This window comes from Diachasmimorpha longicaudata, chromosome 14, assembly GCF_034640455.1.
Source record: "Diachasmimorpha longicaudata isolate KC_UGA_2023 chromosome 14, iyDiaLong2, whole genome shotgun sequence".
In the NCBI taxonomy this organism is placed as follows: Eukaryota; Metazoa; Arthropoda; class Insecta; order Hymenoptera; family Braconidae; genus Diachasmimorpha; species Diachasmimorpha longicaudata.
In genome coordinates this window covers 3,904,039-3,929,479 of record NC_087238.1, presented here as the reverse complement: position 1 = coordinate 3,929,479, position 25,441 = coordinate 3,904,039, and the positions used below count along the sequence as shown (strand labels likewise).

Sequence of the window (25,441 nt, the reverse complement as noted above, 5' to 3'; positions counted from 1 at the left end):
TTATTATTTATGGGGATAAGAATTGTTTATTAATTACGTATGTGTTCCGTAATGTGACAGGCAAAACATTATTTGGTAAAAATTAGGGAAAATTGATGCATTTTTTAAATGAATTTTCAGGAAAAAGTGGAGAAGGTTCGGTGAAAAAATTCGTAACTGCTCTGTAATTTTTATTAAATACTGTTTTGACTGGTAAATTACGGGATAGAGATATAATTTTTTATAATTTTTGTAATTTAATTATCGACTTAGGGAAACTTCTATATCGATTTCGTAAAAATTCAAAGCCTGATGCAATATTTCCCATGACGAATTCCATTGTCGGTAATAATCGGGTGTACTCGGCTTCATTATTAACCAATCGCAATGAGTTACCAAAAAATTAACGTGGGGGGGAGTAAAAAATGGAGGAAGATCCAATAAAAATGACCTAGATTGGAATTTTTTAAAGACTTCTATCAATTTTTTATTTAAAACCCATTTCAAATTATTTGACAATCGTTCCATAAACTCAAACGGTCATGACAGATTGCAGCCAAAATAATTATTTAGTATTAATTATGGTTCATTCTAATAAAACCATTATTTCAATAATTTATTTATGATGATGATTTATTGTCACGTGATCCTCTCCAACCGGGCCTTGACCTTAAATAAAAAATGATAGATCCTTAAATTTTATAGTCCTGTTTGATAAATTTTACGAATCCCCATATGATTAATTACAAAATTTACCATAAAATTTACCCTCCAAAATATTAAACATCTACAATCAGACGATTCGAACTTTAATTACCAAAACTGGAATAACAAATATAATTTTCGAAAACTGTCAACCTTCCAAAGCTGCCAAGTCAGTCTGTCGGTAAAACAGATCCTAGTAGACTTTTACAAAGACTCCAATTTCCAAATTAACAAACATCTCCAAATTATTTAATGAAAAGAAAAAAATGTCAAAAAAATTTTTCAACTTCTGCAAAAAATCAAAAATTATCATCAAATGTGATCCAACAACACGTACCGTAAGAGCCACAAATTTTAAATAAACCACCTGAGGACCAATCAATCTATCCAACTTTAAATAAAAACAAATAAATAAATAAGTAAACATATCGTAATAAATGCCCGTCATAACCCAACACTACGGAGTTTACCAACTGAACACGTTGAATGATAGGCCCCGAGGACACCTGTTGCTCTTTAATTTGACGTCGGTGTGTATGCAATGCCATGACTCTTGAATTAAAATATAAAAATCCCTTTCATTCATAAAATACCGTTGAAATTAAAAGACTCGTCATGCACTGAGCCACGATGGTGTTTAATTAATCCAATAACCTCCCCCTTTTCATTCACCAATGAAACAATTACTTCTGATGAAGACTTATGAACAATAATATCTGAAAATTATGGGGGATGAGAAATTATTCATCAGCACAAAGTGACTCTTGATTGACCTATTTTATCACCACAATTCTGATAACAGCCTTTTCACAGTCATCTCCCTTCGTCTGATAGCAACCCCTATTAAGACCAAATATTCAGTCTTCTATCAGTTTTGATTATTATCAGGATCACCAATATTCATCGACGATGTTAATCTTCATTAGGGATTTTTTTTATGACTTGCAATCATTGGTATTATTGGAGCCGATGATTTTGGGCATTAGATGTACCAGTTGGGGGATGATGTTTTGGTTGGCACAAACTGGACGGATAAAATGATAATCTGAACAGCTTGGTAGTTGGTTAGGTATTGATCTGTCGGTTGGTGTTGTCAGTGTATGTGTGTAAATGTAGGGGGTTGGGGGGGGGGGTGGAGATGGGGGATGAAACCAGGCTGTTCAAGTGCAAGAGTGAGATGGATTGTCAGAGAATAGAGAGGGGATATTTGTGAGGGTGGAACAGAGACAAGGGAGTGGAGATGGTTTCACTACTGGAGATTGTCGAGGTTTGAAAAGAGTGAGATAGAGTTTATGCCAAATGGTGGGGGAATTTTCGTTCGCCCACTCTCAGCCCTTTTCTTTTCCCTCGATTTTTCAAGGGATTTTTCAAGATGAGGGGGAATGTAGGTGAGGGTGAGATTGCTCTCACGACTTTCTGCGTTCCTGAAAATACCATCGTCGAGGATACGGGGAAGGGATGATATGAATTATTCGGGGGGTTGTCTAGGGTTCTGAGGTTAGTCAGAGGTGAATTTATTCGTTTGAGGGGGGAAAATCGATCTATTGGGGGGATGGAAAAGATGAATAAATCGATTGAATGAATCTATGGAAAGGATTTTTTTTTTTGGGACGAGGAAGGCAGGATTGGACTTTAAGACAGCGGGCGAAAGACTAGACTATAGTTAATGATGAACTTTGCATGAGGAACTGCAGGAACCAATCTATGACACTGGAGAACCGAACAATTGTTCAAATTCAAGGACATTTTTCTGGTTAAATCGCTCTGGAAGTCAACAGTAAAATCTTTTGTCAAAGATTTCTTTTCCCAAATTATTTTTCCTGGTGTGATAAATATTTGCGATTTAGTTTTGGACGATTGGAAAGATATTCACGAATAGTTCTAACACATTAAGTATTTATGATGGTGAATGAGGTGCAGTGGACTTCTGGCTTCCGTTTGGCTGATTGATTTGATCGATGAATTGAGGATCTGCTTGATGATCAAATGGTAGGTTGTGGTGGTGAGGTTGAAACATACGTGAGACAGGAGAATTATCAGATATGATACGTATCACGTGATGGGTGATGTAATCATCCGGTCTCAAATGGGGGAGAATGGACCCCTTCATCCCCCCCTTCCATTTTCCCAATACTACGGTTATGCTGAATAATACGGTTTGGGGAACAGACTGCGTTGTATACCCATATTCTACCCTATGTCGAATGGCTTAGTTGGCCAATGGGGTTGGTGTGAAATTCTCACCCCGCAATATTTTTTTTTACTGCATTTGGCAAACCCTATTCACTCACAATTGAATTCATAAACAAGGGATTTTCAATTTTTTCAATTAATCCCAGTAACTTCATCGCATGATCGATTGATTGATTGATTGATGAGGCTGATTCATAATCGATGATTCAGTTCAATTATCTGGCGATCAACACAAGTTGAGGGAATCGACGAGTCAACAGTGATAACAACAGGAGTCTGCGCGGGGTAAATGAACAATCAGTGATTTTTCACGGAGTGGGGGTGGGAGTTTGAAAGGGGGTTGTGTTGTCCTCCAGTGAGGGATCGAGGATCAATGACTCGGGGATTTTTTTTTTGGAATTATTTGGGGTTGTTGGGGGATGATGGTAACAATAATCGCACAGGTATGGATAATGTCATTTGTCTTGGGTTGGGTATTGGTATGCTGGGTGACTGTTGGCCCAAGCCAAATTGACTCGAGCGTCACCATGGCAACAACTACTCAGACTTCCGGCTGGTCGATATCCTAGCAAGTTGTATTTTCCGGCGGACCTTACCGTCTACAGACTCCAATAACTTCCCTTTGAATTTCTTCCACTTGATCGATCTGATGCATTGGCACTTTGGGGTGAGCCGATGGATCGAGTGATAAGAATGTCCTGGGTGATTGGGAGAATAGAACGGGAGAATTCAAATTTACAAATTTTTTGATAACGAGAAAACTGTGTTATCGACGGAATTTTGTGTTCGGCTGTTGATAGGGGATGTGAGGAACGAATTTTTTGAGGTTAGAACTACCAGTGGGGGAGAAATTTATTGAGGGTGGAGATGGGTAGAATCGAAGTTGATTGATTGAGAGAATTATCACGAAGCGCCAAATTTTGTTTAAATTATTTACGTTCGAGTGATACTGAGTCGAAGCGATTGACTCCAAATCGTTCCTTTCAACTTCCAATAGAAAATCTGTTTTACCGACCGAGTCATTCAATTCTATATGAAGACTGGCACGAGCGACCTATTGAACGTGGCGGATAATCGATTATTTCATTGTTAATCGATGATCTGACAATCGATAATCGATTAATGAAGAAGGAAAAGCAGAATCGGCCTCGGCGCCGTCTCCGCGGCAGCCTGAGTCTTCACGAAGCTCACATTGTGCCATTAATATCGCGATGTCTACCCCATCCAGATCAAAAAATAAAAAAAAAAAATTTTCGAAAACAGCAGAAAGGAAGGAACCCAGCAGAAAGTAGATCACCATCGTCGATATTCCAGTCCGACATCTTGCGCATTGAGTCCTTTCATACAGGTGTTCATAAGCACCAGGCGGCAGTCGACTCGTGCCACCAAAGCCAGACCAGCCAGCACCCGCCGACAGGTGGGAATGTGCCAGCCAAATGTGATGGCTCTCAATTGCCACCGGGATGAGCCTAAAAAAAAAAAGGAAATATCCTCGACTAAAGTCACCTCTATCGGTCATCGAAACATCTGGTTACACCATAAACCCACGAAACAAAGGAACATCCTCGAAATACTTCACCAGGATACCAAATACACTGTGAATTCCACGTAGTCCAGCCATTCTGTTATCATCTTGTGGCCCGTTTTACCCCGACAATAAATGACCAGCGGAATTTGCCATTTTGGTACTGATCCATCGGCATCTTGGGAGGAACGAAAACACCAATATCTTGGTACAACTACCCCTTATCCAGAAGTCCTTCACCAGTCGACCCTAACGCAGTCCTTTTCTCACACCAGTGATGATCCATTCATTCGTCCCGCATTGCTGCTGTATCACCCTCTCATCCTCTCACCCTCTCACCCTCTCTGGTACATCCGCTCCCTCAATCCCACCAGATTCCAGTTTTCGCTTTGAGGTGAATGAGGGGAGGACGAGACAGGACCAACTGGAGAGGGAAATACTAAACTCAAGGGAGGAGGAACGGCATTGTCGGGTTGGGTGGTAGAGGGATGGATGAGGATGGTGAGGGGGGGGGTGGAAGGGTGGGTTGTTGGATGGTGGGTGGGGTGGAGGATGGGGGCTGGTTAGCGGGGTAAATATATCGCAATCGGGGGCACTATGTCGCGACGATGGCGTACCAGCTACAACGCACACATTCGAGGGATGGGTGGGAGGGTGTCTGTAATGGAGCAGCAGACTGGCAAGTTAGGGGGGGAGTGAGGAGTTATGGGGTGGGGGTGGGGTGGGGGGGTAGTTGTAGATATAGTATCCTGTAAGGCGTCTTGTCGAGCCGTACTGATCAATACCCATCCGGAGGAGGTTTCTCTCTCTTACACACACCCTTACACTCCCTCAGTCTCTCTCTCACTCACACTCCCCCACACGTTCTCTCTCTCTCTCTTTTACACACATACACATACACACGCGTTCTCACTCTCTCTCCCTCTCGCTTACACACACACACACATACACACACACACACACACACACTTACTCCCACTCTCCCTCCCTCTCTCTTTCTTTCTTTCTCACTCACTCTAACACTCTCTTGAACTCGAAATCGTTCACTCACTCAACTATAGCACACCAAAACCCCTCAACCATGAACTATATGTATATATTGCTGTGATATTCATCCCACTCCTTGTTGCTACCAACCCCACATTTGACCCCACGCAATTTACGTCACTATCGTAAAGTTCATGACGTTAGATTGTCACGCGGGGAAATTCAAAGACCAGAGTTGAAGGATTCTTTTCTATCGTGATGGTGGGTCAGGTAATTGGTGTGGGTGGTTAATTGAATTTTGGGGGGGTGGGGAGAAGTTTAAGGTCAGTTGGATGGGGGATAAATAACGGTTATGGGAGTGCGAGGGGGAGGAGGGAGTTGCGTCAGTGAGTGATGGGGTGGGAAGATGGTGAGATGATGGTCCGATTTTGGTTCTGGATGGAGTCTTCGGGGGTTGATGATAAGGTTTGCTTTTTAAGGGGGAGGGGGAGGAGGAGGTAGGGTAAACGAATGCGGGGTAAAAAGGCGGTTTGTAAGGGTGGATTTGATTTTAATTTAATTAGTTGATTTTTTAAATTTGATTGATGGGTTTTTGTTTTTATGATATTGAGGAGTTTTTTGGGGGTTTTTTGATTTGAGGCGGGGGTGAAATTATGTGGATGTGATCTTTATTTTTATGATTTTATTTTAAGTCGAGGGGAGAGAAAAATTCAATAAAAATTACCGGAAATAAACCGTAAAAATCACTTGAGAAGAATGAATGTTGCGTTTTGTAATATAATCCGGGAAGTAAAGTTCAATAAAAATGATTAATTATGGTTAATTGAACCCCCGGAGGAATTTATAGGTCAAACCTATGATTTGATAAAAAAGAGGGGTTATTAGGCTGTTGAGGGATGGTTATGGCGTCACAAATGGTAGCTTGGCGTGAAAAATCCACCCCTCATCGGCATTTTTTTTTTCCGATCATTTTATTGGTCCGGGGCATGTTCCACTGTTATGATCAAGGATACGCGCATTATAATCAATCCTCCAGGACAATGGAGTCCTCGAATGTATTAGAAGTCTTCATTTCAATCAAATTATTCGTTCTTCAAAATTTAATGAATAATTTTTTAACAAAATGGACCAAATCTCTGATTTTTTCTCCTTTTTCTCCTGAAAAAAGTTCATTGAGACAGTTGTGAAATCACATTTTCATTATTTTTCTCAAACTTATTCGTAGAAAAAAAAAATTAATAACAATTACTGGAAATAAACCGTAAAAATCACCTCAGAAAAATAAATACTACGTTTTATAACATAATCCGGGAAGTAAAGTTCAATAAAAATGATTAATTACAGTTAATTAAATCTCCAGAGGAATTTATAGGTCAAACCTATGATTTGATAAAAAATAGGGGTTGTCAGCCTGTTGAGGGGAGGGGTGGGAGCTTTATACCGTCACAAATAGTCGTTTGATGTCTACAAAAAATCCCTTTTCCCCTCAATATTGTCCTTTTAATTTTTTAAATTAATTTATTCATTTAAAATAATTCTATTCATCTCACGCATCTTCAACTGTTATAATCAAGGATACGCACAAGGATATGAGAATCCTCGAGGACAACAGACTCCTCGAAGGTCAGAAAAATCTCCGGCTCGATAGTCTCTCCTGATTTTTATTTTTTTTTTGTCTCCACCCCTCCCCCCACCCCATTATTCCGAATAAAGTCCATTCTGACAGGTGTTGAATCATGTTGGCACGAGCTTTCTCTTCCCAATATTTCTCATACTCATCCCGAGTAGACGCAGGTGTTTGTAAACGATTATGCACACTCGTACACTCGTCCTAAGTCGATCGTCATTATAATCATTTTACCCAAAACTCGTCGTTTGCCCAACAAGAGGTAAAAATTCAACTTCCAAACTCACCATCAGTTCATTCGATTTATTTTACGTGAAACAGGTGGTGGAAACCAATACGAAATATTTTCGATATATGTACGGTGTGTATGTGTATATATGTGTGTGTGTGTGTATGTGTGTGTGGGGACATGTGCACGCGTCACGGTGGGTATTTGTCTCTTTTTTTTTTTTCTGGGGAGGTGAGAAGGACAGAGACGGAGGCAGTGACTCGAGGGTCTTGCGTGAAACCAAACTGCAGTAATTCCAAGGTTTCAGGCACAAAATACATGATAAAGATGGGGGGGAGGAGGAGGGGATGATTTCAGGGCGGAGTGGAAACGTTTTGGGATGAGGCCAGCCGTGAAATCAATGAGCCTGGAATTGAAGGGGTTTTAACCTCATCGAGGAATACAAATTAATTTTTTTTTTTCGTTGGGGAAATTCCAGTGGAATTTCCAGGAAATTATTTGCGAATTATGAAGGGGAGGGTTTTTGGGGTGGGGGGTTTTTGGAGAATTTTTGAGGGGTTTGAATGTCGAGATTTCCCTGCAGATTGACTCATTTTTCAAAGTAATTCTGTCCTCAAATCGCTATTTTACCGAGTGGGTACAGTATTTTTGGATATTTTTGCAATTTTCCAATTTTTAAAGTTCAGTGGAAAAGTCCTCCATAAACATCGATACAAGTCACTAATTGAATCTGACGAATTGATGGCGAAAATCGATTATTTAATTTTCATAATCGATTCTTTGATAATCGATTACTCCGCCCTGACAATCGATTGTGAGAAGGCGCACCTCGTGCGCCAAACACTCCAGGTTCAACCGAATGCGACTTTAATAAACATCGATTATTATAATAAATCGATGAAAAAACAATCGATTCTCGAAATTCGATTAATCGATTATACCCCATCTTCCTCTTCGATTAATCGAAAAATAAAACCAAAACCGGCATCAACACCGCGACCGCAGTGCCGCTAGTTCCTCCAAAATCGATAATCGATATCTCGAAACTCCCCCCCCCTCTCGATCAATTCCCTCCTTTTAGGCGGCTAATTTGAATGACGAATTCCCTCAACTTTTACATTTTCACTCACAATTTTTATCATTACAACCGACTTTATAAAAAATAACTCATCCTCACGTACTCACTGTCAGACCCTCGCTGTCTCCCATATTTTTTTTTTTTCTTTATCGTCTACCCCTCGTATATGCGAATTTCATTTCTCGTATGTCTCGTATGGAATTACGTGGCGGAATGGAGCATCACCTTTGTCCTCTTTGCCACAACCTAACGCTATATACGTGTGTACTGACACAGAAGCAGAGAAGGTGGATCCGGGGCGTAAGATTCCTATTGATCTTCTCTCGGTTGTACCTCAGAAGTTGGAAGGCTTGGGCTCACCCAGTGGTTGGCTGGTGAAAATCCTGGATGGACTTGACTACTTTGAGTTGGAGTGATTACACTAGCAAGATTTATTCGTCATTCTTGGTGGGTGGGAATGGGGGTAAGGGGAGTAGGGGGTGGGAGGGTTGGGTGAACGAAATATTTAAGTTTAAATTGGTCCCTGTGAGGCTGAAGTTTAATGAATATCTGATTTGTCGGGGAGGTTGGACTGGTGGATGTATTATCTCGTTGGACTCGGGACAATTTAATTTTATGGTGGGAGGAGGTTCCCGGGGTGGAGATCCTCGACAAACAAAACTATCTGGAGAACTGGTGTTGATGGGATTGGAGGTTTTGGAGTTGAATCAACAGGACAAGAACTTCGTTCGGGTTGCGAAAGGGAGTTGGAATAGTATTGGCTTTCAAAAATTCATTGCAATTTAGGGTTAACAATGTTACGTTGGGATTAGGGTGAAATGTAATTTTTAGTTTTTTTTTTAATGATCGAGGGTTGGGGAATTTTTATTGAAAATTCGCTCTGAATTTATGAAATTCATTTGCTCTAAAATAATTTTTTTGAATATTTTTGGTAATTTTTCTGCTTTCGGGAACCTAAGAAAATTAATTCTTTTCGGTAATCGAGAAAATCGAGTGTTATATCGGAAACGAAATCGATGAAAAGGTCAATAGTAATTGTCTATCGAACGTAACTCAATAATTTTTGTCTAAAGACAGTTCGGTAGCGAAATAACGTATTTCTGAGTTGAGTTTTTGTGTAATATCTTCGAATCTAAGAGAGATAGCGAAATTTTTATCAGAACATCAATTGTAGTACTCACTTTTCTCCACAAAAAAGATAATGATAAAAATTTCGGTATCATCCCTAGATTTCGAGATATTCGCCAAAAACTTATCGATAGCCAAAAGTAGCATCTCATGCTATCTCCTCGCTAATGAATCCACTTTTCCAGCAATATCTCCGAATCTAAGAGAGATATCGAAATTTTTATCAGAACATCAATTGTAGTACCCAATTTTCTCCACAAGAAAGGTCATAACAAAAATTTCGCCATCTCTCCTCCATTTCGAGATATTCATCAAAAACTAATCGTATTTAAAAGTAACTCCGCTCCTGACTTTACCCACTTTTTCCACCTCAACTCCATCCAACAACATCAAATGAATGAAAATAACGAGCTCTATTTTACCGACCGACTTTCCAATCTTAATTCCTCAAATTCGGCGCTTTTAATTATCATTTTAGCCCCGATAAATACCTTATTGAAGCTGTACAAGCATTCAACGTAGAATTGAAATGCCAGTCGTGGTATACTCAGCCTATTGCGTGCATTCCACATCTCATTATGCACCTTCCGCGATTACCAACGATCGATCGATACGTAGTCACCCAGAGGCAGCACGTACAGTGCCCTCAAACTGTTGGTACTGAATTGACTATAATTTTCATGACTAAAAAGACTGCAAAAAGTATGGAAATAAAAAAAAAATAAAAAAAATTGACGAGTAAAATGGCAACTGCGGTTACACATACCCGGATTTAATATCTGTGTCATGCTAACACAGTTTGAGAAAACGAAAAAGTCAGGGTCTCACATCCCTTTCTAACAGTTAATGTGCTCTCTCTGTTACTCTCTCGTTCTCTCTCTTTACTCTCTAACCGGTGGAAATTCACCGGTGTATTACAATGTGTACTGGCGCACTTTGCCGCAGGCGCGTGACTAATTATTTCGCAAAGGCTGGGTAAACAGCATAGCTAACCGAATTTTAGTATTCGGTGACGTTGAATTATCAAGCTGATGGGACTTATTCGGGTCATGTGATGGGTCAGAGGGTGATAATTATACGATAAAAATTAGGAGATTTTTTAAACCCTAATTGGGGCCCTATAATTAATGTATTTAATGTAATTATAATATCTCTATTCGAAGTGTCTCTATGATTTTAGTGAATTTAATATTGGAAATATTTTTGCAATTCGAACAATGGACTGGTAAACCTCTGGGTAAAGAGTTTTTGGTATTCGAAAAGGTTGAGTTTTCAAGGTGATGGGGACTTATTCGGGTCTTGTGATGGGTCAGAGGGTAATTATTGTTTATTGAGAGTTCTCGGTATGTGGGGATAAGCCCTTAACTGCTTCCAGTCTATGTCAGTATTTTATTGTTTTTCCTAGATCTGTATCAGAATGTTTAGAATAGTTTTAATAAACAGAAACTGAGAGGAATGAATGAACAAGGGTCAAATGGGCCCAGGGCGTGAAAACTTTGATGGTTAAGAGGCAGTTGATCTGGAGACATCATCGGTGATAGATAAGAGATTGAAAATCATACGAATCGTTTTGATATTGTTTAAGAATCTCTGTAATTAATTTTGGAGACGAGTCCAGTGATTTGTCAAAATAATTTGAATTTGGTTAAAACAACTTAAAATAATTAATTTTCATCAAATTCTTGCTCCACTCGTTTACAGTTAGAAAAAAAAAGTTGTACTTTTTACGATTTGCAATTCATTGTTTTATCTTTATTATCATAATAATAATACAGTTGTAATTATATAATTGCAACTGTATAATTAACGAATGATTATAGATTATAGACTAGCACACTACAATTCTGATGTTACAGTTCTCCTTCATTACGATAATCCTTTTATTATTTTATTAATACTATTAATTATGAATTAATCTCTTGTAAATTAATTTCATAATCCAAAAATATTTTTCAATTAATTTTTCTGCAATAACTTTTCCCAATGAAATATCTTAAACTCTTTTCCAAATTTATTTGTTATTTGACGTAAACATTGCAGAAAATCCTTCCATCTAATTAATTTCCGTATTAATAAATTGAATGCAAAAATAATTGTTGTAAAAGGATCATAAATAATCTTGACTTATTGCTGAATTTCTCTTCCTTTGTCGGGGAGTTAAATCATGTGAGTCATATTTTTCTCCAGTTGGAGAAAAAAAAAATTCGTATTTTCTCTTTTTTTTTTTTTTATTGCTGATACGACGAAAAGTCTGGGACAAGTGTATTTCTGGTCGAAAGTGAGAGATTTTTTTTTTTCTCGCAGCCGGGGATGTGCCGTAAATTATTCGGTTGTCATCCCTCCCCGACTTCTCGACAATGTCTACCGCTCAAATTAGCAAAGAAAGCTCAACTTTGCGCCACTGGAATCCCTGTGGTGTCCTTGTACTTGAGATATTTTTCGGTTTAGGGAGATAATATTGACAAACTTTTGGGGCCCATTAGGCGCAGGTAATTTTGAAGTTCAGTAACTGCGTGACTATTTGAATTCCAAATATTTTCAAAAGTCTCCTGATGTGGAAAATTAAGAAATAAAATGTATTTTCATTCACAAAAAATCTACAAAAATGTTCTTCAAACAACAAAAAGTTTTATTTATTTGAATCCTTTTTATTCTCTGAAATTTTCCATTTATTAAATCACTTGGAAATTAATCGCTTTTGCGCGTTTATTTCTTTCAAAGTCACAGTATTATTTTTTATTTTTTATTTAACATTCATGCAGAACAAATTGGATGAGAAATCAGTTGATAAATAGAAACAATTCGGTTTTGTTTTCAATTCTTCTCCATTAAATACTTCATTTTCAAAAATTAATCAATACAAAAAAAATTGGTAAACACAGTCTGTGAACACGATGAAAAATGTTTTATCACATTTCTATTTTTTTCATTTTCCATTTAAAATTCACGTACAACTGCATCAAAAGCAATTAATAAAAATCGGAGTTACAAAAAAATTCTGTTTGATTTCACCAGTTTTTTCTCTGATAATTACAACTTCCCATCAACTCCATTGGCGATTTTTTTTATTCAACAACCACGGGAGTATTTTATCCCGAAAAAATGGCACAGAAATCAATTAATAGGTGAAAAAAAAATATTATCTTCATTTCTCTTGAATTGTTTTTCCTCCATCAAATCAATCATTCTCGACAAACCAAAAATCATTGAAAATTCCGATGACAACAGGTGTCACTACCTGATAATTATTTACCCAAATCATCGTCTTTCACAGACTTATTTGTTAGAAATTTTGTAAATCATGAATTCCCTATTTTGACCTAGGTATCACTGATTTTACCCAGCCAGGAAGAGACCATATTCCAGCAGCCAGGCAACGACAGCTGGGGTCGTTGCCGTGCGGCAAGTTATAAACGTATATAGGAGGTAAACAGAGAAACTCTCGTGGATAAAGGGAGGGTAAGGGTAGGGATAAAGGAAGAGAAGAAAACGCCGCAGCTCATAGTGAAGGGCATAATGGAAACCCCGTGGACTTTGCCACACACTATTCTCCCCCTCTCCCTTTGCCACCTCTCCCCTCCTCCAGTTGTGCTGTCGTGGGAAGGGGGAGGGGGTCCCTTTCCACCCCCTCTTCACCCCACCAACTGTGGAAAGGTTCCCCTTGTCCTCTGTCTGTTGCCCTCCCTTTGGCTGCTGGTCAGGCACTCGATTTACTCTACTGTCGTTAGTTGGAGCGTAGAAGCGCACTCCAACCTCTCTCCCACCTCTACAATTTTGTCCCTTTGCCTCAATGCACATCTGGTCATCGGTTTCTTCGTTCAAGAAATCTAGTCAGTTAAAGTTGCTCTACCCTTTTAGTACAATTTAAATATTATGGAAAAGTGACCGAAATTATGGAGAAAATTCGATGATTTGATAGAATAATTTTTTTGGAATTTAATTTAATTGTTTCTGGTTGAAAAAAAAGAAGAATTAAGGGCTGTTGGGAATATCTGAATTTTTGAGACTGTTGGAAGGGAAAAATAAAGGGATTTGTTTGAGGAGAATGAGATTTAAAATATATCATGATTTTTTTTATATTTAATTTAGATATCGTTGATTATATATGATTTTTTCTTTCAATTTTAATTATACAATTAGTTGAAAAAATTTGACTAGTGAAAATATTCAAAAAGAGTGCACTCGGTCGGTAAAATATCGACCTGAGGGTAGAGCTATTTCAACTAAAAATTTCCTCACTTTATTTTTCATGGAACATAAAATTCCAACTCCATTTTCGAATTCACCAACAATAATTTAAATTATTATAAACATAACAATGGAAAATAGTTTCAAAAATGTTTCAAAATATTTCACTACCGATTAAAAAAATCCCACAAGATTAATTATTCATTAATAATTACTAAAAATTATTTATTCATTAATCACTATTTTATCAAAATTGAATCATGATTTTTGAGTACCTAATATTACATAAACTGTGGGCATATTTACTCGGTCATAGGGTGATCGTTTTCTGTCTACCCCAGGGGGGGGGGAGAGTTACAAGCCTCTTGTACCCCCTTCACCCCCCATTTACTTGTATATATGTGTGCACTTTGAAAATCAATAGCACTTCGCACACAAAGCGTCATCGAGACCCGCGAAGGGTGAGGTATAAATCACTGCGTTCTCTTTTTTTCTCCCTCTGCCCCCCTCTTCGCCCCCCCCCCGCCCATTCTCGTCCTCCCCCCCATCTCATTCCATACCTCCCCCTCGTTCCCGTTCGGCTCCCCCTCTCATAACCCACCGGTTTATATATAACACGCTGACGTTATTTTGAAATCATCGAACGAACTCCCAAACATTCTCATGCTACATTTAATCCATTTATTAAAATATGTATTCACGATATATAGATTTTGGTAAACTCATCGTTACTCGTCTGATTTTGAAAAACAATGGTCAATTACATTTTTATTATTGAAAATGATTTTTATGTAAAAATAATAAACATTGAGGGACAAAAATAAGGAATAAAATTTTTTGTAATTGAATTTTTTATGATTAAAGAAAATTTGATAAATGAGATTATAAATTTGTTTTTGGGTGATTCTTGAGAAATTGGGTTATGTTATTTTGCTATTAATTAGAACATTAATTTTAATTGGATATGAAGTGTTATTCGTCCATGGTATTAATGAGGTGGAGGTTATATTCGGCCTTGTGGTCTAGTATTTTCAATTAAATCAAATTCAATTGAAGATAACCTCCACCTCATTAATTTTAATTTTCATGGAATGAGTGAAATCATCGAATGGGGAGATTACTCTGCAGAAGGAAATGTTGGATGAAAATTTAAACTTTCAGAGGCCTAATTTTTATTCAACATGAAGGGGGGATGGAAATTAGTCTTCTCGTGGATATTAGACTCTCAAGTATAGGATTTTGAACTGGGATTGTTAAATAATATAAAAACAAATTAAATATGAATTTTATAACTTGTTCTTATGACCTCTCCAGATCAACTGACTCAAAGACTGAAAAATATAATTTTACCACTTAAATATTCCTCTGACAAAAATTTAAAACGCATTTTTCAATGAAACCTTCGGATATTTGTTTCTCCAAAATAACCATTATTAACAAAATTATATTTTTCACTCAGTGTGAACCCATTTGACAAAAGACTCTCTGTTACCGTTTACTTAAATTATTCTAAACCTCCTGATCCAGCTCCACCCAAAACTCAGTAATATCTCCGAATCCAAGCCAGATACCACAATTTGTCTCATACCATTTATTATAGAACTCAACATTCCCCACAAAAAAGCTCCCAATAAAAATTCCCCTATTCCCCTCCCCCTCCGAGATATTCACCAAAATCTCCACTCTAAACCAACTAATCCCTATCACCACATCGCCACTGACTTCTCAATCCACCAGAATTTGGAACTTCACCTCAACCCAAAATCCCTAAGTCCCAATCGATCATACCCTCTCAACACCTCTCATTTCTTCAACTCCCTCCCCCCCCCTCCTCCACCCAATCAATCTTCCCCCAAAATCCACCCCTCCCACCGGCCCCCGAAAAATCAAAATTCTGAAAAATAAAAAAAACAAAACGTATCAAATACAAAATAAAAAATCTACATACGTCGTCGAGGCATCAAAACAAATACATCAGACTGAAAAAGAATAAAGCGCATTGCACAGGGATTTCACCACATATATACTTATGTATCAGTGTGTATCTGTGACGCTTGGGAGCCGTGAACCGCATTGAATGTTAAACCAATAAACAGGAGAGGGCAGAGTAGTGGAAGAAAAGAGTTTGGTTGGAGTGTATACACTACTTTGTGCCAGACAGAGATAGCCGATGAACAGACGAGGTTGCCGGTGTCAAGGGGGCTGTGGGGGGGGGGGATTGGCTGGCGGGTTCAGAGCGGCGGGGGTAGGGGAGGGGAGGGGAGCAGTTACAAATGGCACTGGATGCCTGGCAACGCGACAACGAAACGCCGGCGACGGCGTCGAAGTGTATATACACATAAACCCAACTGCCCTCCACCAGCTCCACATACTCTCCCTCTCTCACCCTCACCCCCCCCCCATTTATACCACTCACCCTCTCTCTCTTTCTTTCACTCTCGCATTTTCTCATTCGTCTCCCTTTTGGCGAGTTGCACCGAAACTCGCGCCAGTCTCGTTCCCGCAGTGGCGAGTGGCGCTTCGATGTGGGGTGAGGGTAGAAAGGGGGAGAAAAAATGAATAAAAGAATGAATACAAAAAAAAAAAGGAATAAAGGGAATAAAAAAAAAAATGAAGGAAGCTGCGTTCTTGCTTGTGGCGTGAGCCAGAACGTTGTTCGCGCGAGGGAGGATGAGGGGGGAGGGGGTGAAGGGGGATTGAGGGAGTCAGGGGGTTGCCGAATGTCCAGAGAATTGAGGGGGGGTGGGGAGGGGATGTGTATGTCGAGAGGAAGGGATGTGCGAACGGGTTGGCTGTGTGAAACCTGGCCCTCTGTCGGCTGTCCCAAATACCTGGCTCCTGTCTTCTACCCCCTCTACTTTTATTTATTTTTTTCTCGTCAACTATTGACGCAACTGTTTTTTTGGGGATTTTTTTTGGGGCCTGTTCGAGGGGGTTTGGGACGGACCAGGGGTGTGGGGGGGGGGGAGGAAGAGGGAATTTTTGGGGTAAGAAAAATTATTTGGTGGGGAGGATGAAGAGGGTGGGAAGGGGGTGAAGATTGAGTTTTGAAATTGTTGGAGGGTGGATAATGCGGGGGGATGGGGCACGTCTATGGAGGATGAAGCTTAAAGGAGTGCGAATAGAAAATTTAAGTTCAATTTTCGAGTTAAAATGGAAAGATTTTAATGAAAATTTTTTTGATAGGAATATTCTGATGGTTTTAATTATTTATTTATAGGGATGAAATCTATAAGGGTGGGGGGGTATTTACACTGTTATTAGGTTACATTTTTTCCTTTGTAGACATTTGTTTTGGATTTTTTGATACATAATTTGTGGTTGATTTGTAATTTACAATTTTTGAAAAATCGACACAGTTATTCTATCGATTTGCGGTCGTACGAGTCGACAAACTCTTTTGGGGTGAACGATCCGGTTCAGTTTGTTCAATTGATCTCATCTGCATGAATTTTTCATGGATTACAATCGATAGTAATTGATCTCAAAGAACAAAAATACCGCACCTGCAAGTTTAAACTGACAATGTAATTGTTTCCAGTTGTTTCGAAAATCAATTAACACAAAAAAGCAACTTTTCCTCTCTAACAAAAATTCTTAAAAAATTTTTGGGCCAATATGGAAATTATGATCACCATCAAATTCCTCCACTAATTAACCGAACTATCTTCAACTAATTTATGTTAGAAGGACCATTCCCCCACACTTTATCATACCCACCATTATCAATAATAAATAAATTCTTTTTCTGGATTAAAATTTTTTTTTCACTCTACCCTCACCAGCTCAACTGGAGTTTATTCATACTATTTTAAAGGGAGCATCGGGGTGGTTGAGTGTGTCGGATATCTCCCTCACTCTGGCAGGATGACACACACTCAAGTTTTGGTGTTAAATGGGGTTGCATGGAGCCCCTCGCCAGCCCTCCCTCCGGGGGGGGGGCGAGTAGACAACGCGTGCGCGTGCGCCAACGCCTGAGGATCAGTGAGGGGGTGGGAGGATGGTAAAACTCGAAAAGAGGATATGGAGTCAGGAGACGACCGTGACGAGGAGAAAAGGAATAGAATGGAGAAGGTTCGCGACGAGTGGGCCTCGAAGGGAGAGGGAGGACACAACTGGAAAACAAAAATAAAGAGTTTGAGAAGAGTGGGTGATGGCCCCGCGATCGGTTCGGTTGGCGATGGGGTGAAGGGAAAGGGGGGAGCGGTGTGGTGGACGGCGGGAGGGGGGAGAGGGGGGGGTAGAATAAAAGTAAAATAAAAGAGCAGGCGCGACGTCGATAGGAAGGTCATGCACTCGGCTGTCGCCACTATTTAAATAATTGTATATTTTTACCGTATTGACGAGAAGTAGGAGATCAATGATGATTTTCATTCATTGAAAATATCGAGGGGGGAGGGAGGAGAGGTGTTTTTATATTATTTTTTATGTGAAAAAAATTTATTTATTTTTGGAGGTGGGAAAAAGGGATTTTTAGGACGTGGAATTTTGTGAACTTCTTCAGGAGTTGAAAAATTTTTTTGGCAACTCGTGACCAAATATGTAATTAGTAAACGTCATTAGGACGGCGACGTTAATGTATGGTTTCACGGTACATTTCGTTGTGTAAAAAAATGAAATGTGATGTCGATTAATCGAATATGGCGGAGATAATCGAAAGATGGGAGGTGACATTGAAAGCGACGAGATGAAAAGGCGAGTGGCGATGTATTATCAAGATGCTGGATCTTGTGATTCGAGAATCGATTGTTTTTTAATCGATCTATGAACATAATCGATGTTTATCGACGTGATATCCGGTCGAGCCTTCTGAGCGTTTGGCGCGTGAATTATTGCGTCAATTATTCCCAAAAATCCCTCGTTTTCACTAATCGATCAAATGATCGATTATAACCAGAAAATAATCGATCATCAGGAAATAATCGATCATTCCCATGAATCCACCATTTTCGATACATACCCATTCGATATATTTCGATATATCGCGTAATTACTCACCATAAAAATCTCCTCAACCAAAATTAAAAATCGAACCTCTTCAACTCCTCGAAATAACTCTCAATACATCAACAAAAAAAAAATCATATCTAACACGGAGCATCTGACATTTCCTCCTAAACCACTAAAATCATATGTCCCATCTCCATCGTCCAATTCCGCCACTTCCTCGGCAATTCTCGTCAACTAAACCAGCTCCGTTCCACCTACCGTACGCGCAATGCGTCACAGAATTCTCTCACAGCGCAACCCGAGATTCTTCTGTGAAATGGTGCGAGTGCTGACAGCCAGTGAAAATAATAACATCTCAAGAATTCAGTGTCGTAAAGGGGTATCACCCTACACCTTCCCCTACCAACTCTAAAACCCATCAGCACCAGTTTTTCATGGCATCACCATAATCACCCCAAATGATATCATCGTAATCAAAGTAGGAAACAATAATCAGCCACTTGGGTCGTCATCGTTGAAAATAACGCCACCATTGATCAATGAAATGGGATTGAGGGCTCGGCGACAGGGGGAGGGGGGGGGGGGTGAGCAGGGGCTCACTGATCAATACCTCAGTTACAGACTAAAGGGAAGAGGGGGAGGGGGCGGTTGGGCCTATCACTAGCGCCACGAGGACTCTCTATTTTCCCCACGGTATGCCACGCGACACGTGAACCTTCGCCCAATAGTGGACAATGAAATTACTCCTGCAATATCCATCTCTCTCTCAATGTATCCCACAGTTTATTGATCCATCCTGTATTCCCCTTCGAACAATACATCAAAATATATTTTTTTTTCTGCCTCTGGTTTCGGGCTTTTCATCCGAATAGTTTGGAGGGTGGGAGGGAGGGGGAGAATTTTTTTGGACGAGAATATTTTTTTTTTTTACAGTGGGTGGTCTCGGCTACTCATCGGAGTGACTGCGAGAGAAATGGATGTTGTCTCGACGGCACAACACCGCCTACACACATTTGAAATTACTTGGACTGAAAGTCGCGGACCCATTTCTTTATTAGGTGAGTTCGGGTGTACGAGAGGTGACTGGAGGGTAGATCAGTGGATTGCACTTTTACGCCCACGAGATGTTCGGAAAATGTGACATTGGCATGCGCCAGAGGATTTGAAATTGGGGAGATATGTAGGCAGTTGTAGGTGAAGATATTGTGGTGGAAGAGTTGAAAGAGATGAAACAGAAGAGAACTGGAAGACGTGGGGTGATGTGGTAAATGGAGACGCGATAAATTATTTTTTGTAAATGTTTATTTACTTCGGAGAAGTATTTATTTTTTAAAATTGTAATTTTTTGGTGTAATTACTCCCGATGAGGATCGAGTCAGGTGTAAATTATGATAAATAGGACTCTAGAGGATGAGTATTTTCAGGGTGACCTTGAAGGATTTCCATTGATAATTATTTATAATTATTTCGTTTTTGTAAAGATTGGATTTTATTGAGGGAAGAACTGCGATGAATTATTTAGTGCTCTTAATTATTCCAGGAGTTCACTCGACGTTATTATTAACATAATCATGGTCTAGAACAATATAAGTGACGCAGTTGAAACTGGATCAGAATTGTCTGGGAATTACTTGATTTCAGAAATGAAGGATTGGAATAATTAGTATTTCTCGGAAGTAAATGAATATTTGGAAAAAATAATTTTTTTTCTCAGTGCATAATGATATATATTATAATATAGGTATATAATATATAATATATTCATTTATAATACTACAAGACCTTCAAACTTATGCGGCATCTTCCGATAGATTTTTTTTTCTAATGATAGAACCCATAATAGAGATTATTTACACAGTCATTATGTGACATTTTTCGTTCTACATATATACAGTTTATTTGTTTTCTCTCTAGTACATAATTTTACTAAATATGTTGTTTAATCCAAAATAATTTAGATAATCTGAATCTCTCTCTCTTTCTCGCATTTGGAAAATATTTTTTGATGATACGTTCGGGGTATCACATTTATTTTTGGATCCATTTGTTATGGAGCCATGATTAAATATATACTAATTATTTTTGCTGAAATAATTGACTAATCCTTTGATTATACCTTTGAGTCACATTTGTGATTAATTTTTAAACATTCGTCCATAAATTTATAGTCATATGCGTCGGCGAATTTTTTTACGTCGTAAAGTTTAGTTTAGATTGTTTTTTTCAGTTTGTTTAGTAGATCTGAACGTTGTTGACCATATTTTGGACAGTGTTTTCATCGTATGTGGTCTGTATCGTAGTTCTGATAGCGTAAAACTCTAGTTTAAATGATTTCACTGCAATTTCGAATTCTCAATCGGTAATGAGGGGCCCGATGTTACCGTATGTTGGATACAAAGTCGAGTATCTCTCCTGGCCACTTCTTTATCTAATCATTATTATTAATCGGTGGAATTGAACGGGGGGGCGAAGGTGGGAGGGGTGAGGCGATTTCACCCGAAATGGCACACTGATCGTAAACTGAGTAGAACGCAAGTTACTGGAGATATATCCAAGTGAGAGAATAGAAAAGTGGATCGAAAATGAAAGGACCACCTTCGATATAAGTGCAATTGCATAGTTTCGCTAAATCATGATCGGCGAGTGATGAAAAATTTAACTGAATTGAGAAATTGGGGGTGGTGATCGGGAAAATTATTTATCTTTGTTCATTGCAATGGCTGAGACTGCAATTCCTTTTTTTTAATTACGAAAGTGCAGTTTCTTCGATGAAATTGTGTTATTGGAAACCAAAATTTTCAGATTTTATTGGTTTTCATTTTTGTGGTCGTAAATTTATAAACATTTCAGACGAAAATAAATATAAAATTGACGTTGTCATCTTCTGAAATAAGAAAACTGAAATGATTAAAATTTGAGTCTTAATTCACTTTGAAAATTGGTACAAAAATCAAAAATTTAAGTTCACTACAAATTTATTTGGAAAATCCAAAATTTTTTTTATGGAATAATTGTACTTTTGAATTGATGGTTTTCAAAGAGCCAAATGAGGTCCTGTCAAAATCCATTCGTCAACAATAACAAATACATTCAATCAGTCATTAACAATACACTGAGACAAAATATAATTAAGTATTTTTCTAATTAAAATTCAAAGTCGATTTTCGAGTAGAAATTCCGGGCATTTCTTCGTTCAAAACAAATACCATTGCAAAAATTATATCATACTCTCACACAGATATAAAAATTCTCGAAAAATTACATCTCTATTCCGTAATCAGCCAGTCAAAACTTAAAAAAAATTACAAAACAATTACGATTTTTTTAACTGAACATCCCATAACTTTTTCGTCATTTTTACCGAATCTAATTTTGACTGACAAATTATGGAACAGTCACGTACTTTTTCAACAATTTTTCTCTCCCTCCACTATAACAAATATATTCAATCAATAATTTTTTATCCTTATGTCCCCATTATAATATATCCTTTTAAAACGATCGCGTGATATTTTTGTGAAACTCTCGAACTCAATTCGCACATCCGAATTAGTCCGTGATCCATGGGACGTGATATTACAGCCACCTCGAATTCCATCGAACCTTTCCATTGCGGGGTGGGCTGGGTGGGTGGCGAAGGGGGGGGGGGGGGGAATGGGCTGGGTATTAAACATCGAGTGAAACAGCAACGAGAAATCTTCTCACTGGTGGTATGAGTTTAAAAAGTCACACGAACACGATTAAAAAAAAAAAAAAAAAAAAAAATACAAAAAGAGGTTGAACCAAAAGAGAATGAAAATTCATCGCCACCAGCGATACCAACGAGTAAAACGTTAGCAAACTGACGGTAGAATTGAATATAGTGCGCATGGGCCCAGTGGAGAGGCATAGAAAGTGATAGCACTGTTTCTTCCAGTCACCTGTCAATCTTTTTTTTTTTTTTTTCTTATTTTTTTCTTTTGCCAGTGAGGGAGCAAGAGAGAGATATTGGTGTACAACACGTATGCAATCACGGATAAAAATGAGAGGTGGTTACCAACATTTACACGGTTAACGTTTGTACGAGGCTAAATGAAACTCAACTGTTGAAATTGTGACGAAAGGGTGATCGGAATCTCACGTTTTACAAAGAATAATTTCCAACTGAGGTGAATTTATTCTGGTAGACTGACAGTGATAACTATTCGCTACTGAATTCTGTCATGTTACAATGGGTAACGATTGAACATTTATCGATACTCGTGGGATTGGGGAATAATTCTCGAGGGTTTATATATATATTTTTTTTATTTATTTATTTTTTTTATTTATTTTTTTTTTTGTTTTTGGGTTGGAAAATTGTGGTGTGACGAAGAGCTTTCGGAAGTCTTTGGGAGATTCTTCGGAAGGTTCGGAAGATTATTTTTGGTTAACGAGGTGGACCGAAGAGAGCTTTTTGAGAATATCTTCTGAAGTCAAGTGCAGAACCTCTTCAGATAAAAATATTGTCTTCCGAAAATCGGGTGAAGTGTCTTTTTGGGTCACCAGGGAGATCTTTCGAAGATCTTTCGATGATTTGTTTGATGAATTCTGGAAGATCTTCGCAGATAATAATTTTTCTGCTCGAATCTTCACTGATTATCGTTTATCGCACAGAAAATTTTGATTTCAACATTCATTAATTGACTTAAATTTGACATCAAACTAATGACAGAATTTCTGATTCCTCTGAAGTCTTTAAATTCGACTAAAAAATTTAAAATAATTCAAAACTAATAAATTAAATTGACAATAATTTAACCTTACAAAACTACTAAATAATTTAATTCATTTTTCTCGAAATCTATCTCAACAACTCTTCTTAAAATTTCTTAACAGTCTCGTAAATTTATTATTTTTACAACCCCATTTAACTTTGCAATACCATTAAAAAATCCCTCACATTAATTAAATATTTCTCTTCAACTCTTTTATACGAAAATTTTATCTCTGCGTGTGTAATCACACCCTGAGAATGAAAAAAAAAACTATATATCCTAAAAATAAATTTAAAGATGGCCCAGAGGACGAGATTAACTGGGGGGATGGAATTTTTGCGTACAAAAATGCCTAACCAGCAGCAGGTGGTAGACTTCTCCAAGATTTGGACGCTTCATTCCTCAGAGCGGTCAAAAATAAGAGTGCAAAAGAGATTAAGAAGAGAAACAAGAGTGAGAGCAAAACGATTGGCGGAAGAAACTGGCGGGGTGATGGCGTTGGGCAGTGGTAGAGGAGGGGGAGGGGGGTGGAATGGAACAACTTACGGGGTAAAAGCCTATCCTCCGGCTACGGCTGGAAGAAAAGGGCAAACAAGAGGAGAGAAAAAGAGCCAGAATGAACTGTTGGAAGGGAGAATGAGTGAGATAGAGACGGATAAAGGGCCAAAGCACTGGGAGAACAGCGATGAGTTTCGTGGAAAAAGACGAACCCTCTTGTGCCTTAATCCCGACGAAAACAAGTTAAAAGTGGTGCGGGAGGAAGGTAGGACGAATGGAAATTGTTGGGGTGGGAGGGAGGAGGGGGGGGATTGCACTCGGTAATAAAGGACAGACGAAAAGGTTCTGGGACTCGGTTGGTATTCAAAAATCTGTTGACCTTCCTTTCAGGAAGAATTTTCCCGTCAGAATATTCAACGAGAAGCTGGAGATCGATTGATAAAATGAAATACTTTTAGTTGTCACTGCGCATAGGTTCGTCGGTTATTGAGATTTATCGGAATATTTATTTTCGTTTATTTGATTATTTATTTGGAATTATGGCGTGATTGAAAGGTAAATTTTATTGGTGGGGAATTGGCTGATTTTTTGGATTTTTTTTTTCGGAGAAAATGATGTTAGAGCTGTCATACCGTAGCGCCATCTGTCGATGATTTTTTTATTAATCGTAATCTTTAATTACTGGGGTTGTTAGGGAGGAAATTATTCAATTTTTGCACTCGTTTGTTGTTAATTTTCCTCCTGAATGTACTTTATTTATTTAAACTGCGACGTCCGAAAATTTCCATATTTTTTGGAATTTTTTCCAGTGCAAATGGCGTCATATTCCTCATGCCGCAGCGCCATCTGTCGTCGAATTTTCATCTGGCAAAATTCCCCTAAAAAAAATAAACCAAAATTAAAAATAAAAACGAAAAATTTAGTGAACTTTATTTTTGAAACCGCAAGAACAGCAGCGCCCTCTAGCGCCCCCAATTCCGCCCTTCAGGGAGATGTGACGCCGTCCTTCCCTTCTGCGAATATCTTTCATAATCTTTATCCCCCAAATCAATTGGCGCCATTTCCAAAATCCTCCCTCATGACTCTTAAATTCTCAATAATCCGCGTAAATAATATTTCATTAAAAATTCGCTTAAAAAATATTAATGATCTTTTTCAATAATTTGAGATTAAATAAAACATACAAAGTAATACAGGTTTAAAGTCAATGAACCTGAAGGGAATTCTAACAGAAAGAGGGGGGGCCTGTGTGGAGGCGAATAAATATCGTCGCGGGCGCTCAAATACCCTGAAGATACATCACCCCTTCGCTCTCCCTCCTCCCCCCCCCCCTCATCCCTCCGTCGCCCTTGCAAATATACATATACACGTTTAAGTATAAGTACGAGTGAAGAAGTGAGGAGAGAATGAGAGGAAAAAAAAAATTGAGGGAAGAGTGAGAGATAGCCGGTACGAGTATGAAACTGAGTGGAATTGAGCACAGGGAGAATTTCGAAGTTGGTGGTAGTGAGTACTCGAAAAAAATAAAAATAAAAATATATAAAATAAATAAAATAAGGTGGGATATATAGTGGAAGGCAACAAGCAAAAGCAAAACCGTGGTAACCAGTGGGCGAGC

General features: G+C 38.5%; 1 protein-coding gene and 1 long non-coding RNA gene across 2 annotated transcripts in view; one reads left to right on the top strand and one right to left on the bottom strand.

Moving 5' to 3' along the window:
- The window catches only part of LOC135169341 (zinc finger MIZ domain-containing protein 1), an 89,889-nt gene that overhangs the window by 5,102 nt on the left and 59,346 nt on the right, over positions 1–25,441 (top strand). The gene's annotated exons all lie outside the window — the stretch shown is intronic.
- Positions 24,368–25,441, bottom strand: part of LOC135169343 (uncharacterized) — a 33,543-nt gene continuing 32,469 nt past the window's right edge. Inside the window, exon 4 of the long non-coding RNA XR_010300200.1 lies at positions 24,368–24,687. This is a non-coding gene — a long non-coding RNA (uncharacterized LOC135169343). The remainder of the gene's footprint in view (positions 24,688–25,441) is intronic.